Here is a 1,745-nt window from a genome sequence, read left to right as displayed (position 1 = left end):
GCGGTGAAGTAAACAAAGTTGAAACCACTCGGGGTAGCACCCCGCACGCTAGTAAATTGAGGGTGCATTGAGGACAAACTTCTTGCGCGCGAAGGACGCACTCGCGTACAATTCACCACTGTGCGGCGGCATGCACAGAAGGACGCACTCGCGCACACCCAGCACACAACACACACCAGCACACGTGTACACCGGCGTCGGCGCCGGTTGAGATGGACGGCGAGGCAGCCAACAAGCGGAGGCGGCTCAAGCCAAAACCGCATCCGGCGAGCCTGGACTTCATCAGCAGCCTCCCCGATGACATGCTGCTCGTCATCATCGGCCTCCTCCCCACCAAATCTGTCGTGCGGACTGCCCTACTCTCCCGGCGGCGGCGCCCCCTCTGGCGCTGCGTCCCCCTCAACCTCACCGTTGACAGCTGCCTCTACGACGGGGATTGCAAACGCATGGCCGCAGTCTCCAAGATCCTTTCATCGCACCCTGGGCCAGCCAGACGCCTTGACATCCGCATGTTCAGTACCAACTGCAAGGTCCAACCCAAGTTCGACGAGTGGTTCTTATCCCCCGCCCTATATCAGCTCAAGGAGGTCAGCTTTGAAGCTGGACGATGTCGCTCTCTGTCGCCATCCGCGCTCTGCCTCACGCCAACGCTGCGCTGCGCCGGCTTCAACTCCTGCTATCTTCCCCAGATTAATGCCGCGCCCACCCTTCTTCTCCCTCAACTCAAGCAGCTCGACCTCTTCGACGTTGTCATCTCGAAGAAGGCTATGGAGCACCTGCTCCGCAGCTGTACCGCGCTCGAGTACCTTCGTCTTGAGCAGATCCCCGGGTTCATTAGCCTCCACATCACCTCGACGAATCTCCGATGGATTTATGTGTCTTGCTGGCCCCGCAACAAGACATCAATTGGGAAGAGATCACTCCACATGTTCCACATTATGGTCATTGAGAATGCGCCTTTCCTTGAGAGATTGCTTGTATCGGATCAAGAAGGTCCAACGAAAATCAGGGTCATTGACGCGCCGAAATTGACAGCGTTTGTGTACTCGTCTGCCAAATTCTCCGAACTCTTTATTGGATCCATAATCGTTCAGGTACATCACTCATCTTCTTCTCCGTCTTCTTGAAATTCACATTTTTAAATTTCTTCTTGATGTATTTACGACCGTCTTCCAGAAAATGATTCCCACAAGCTTGACCCAGTCCATGCGCACAGTGAAGATATTAGCACTAAAATCTATCGGCCCCAATCTGGATCAAGATGTTGGATTCCTTACATGCTTTCCGTGCACGGAGAAGCTACTCATCGAGGTGAAACTTCTTTCCTATAAGTAAACGGTAATCACAACGCAGCTCAATTTTTCGTAATTTTCCCAAATTACGATGACAAGTGTATTGTACAAAACTGCATCTACGCACTGCACCGAAAGAAATGTTTTTAGTATTTTTTTCTCACGTGATCACCTGCATCGTTTTTATGTTGTACTACTATAGTAGCCTAGGCTAGTCATAGTGGAAAGTAACTTAGACTACTCCAGTAACTATATGGTTACCCTAAGAGCAAGTACTACCTCCGTCCTGGTTTACTCTTCCAATTTTGTAGTATCAAAATTTGACCATAGATTTAACTGACAAAATGTTAATGCATGTCACTAAGAACTATATCATTGGATTTGTATTTGAACATAATTTCAAATGGTGTAATTTTTAGTGACATGCATTGGCATTTTCTTAAGTAAATCTAT

The sequence above is a fragment of the Triticum dicoccoides genome, chromosome 7A (genome assembly GCF_002162155.2).
Source record: "Triticum dicoccoides isolate Atlit2015 ecotype Zavitan chromosome 7A, WEW_v2.0, whole genome shotgun sequence".
NCBI classification, from domain to species: domain Eukaryota; kingdom Viridiplantae; phylum Streptophyta; class Magnoliopsida; order Poales; family Poaceae; genus Triticum; species Triticum dicoccoides.
Note: the sequence above shows the minus strand (reverse complement) of the source record.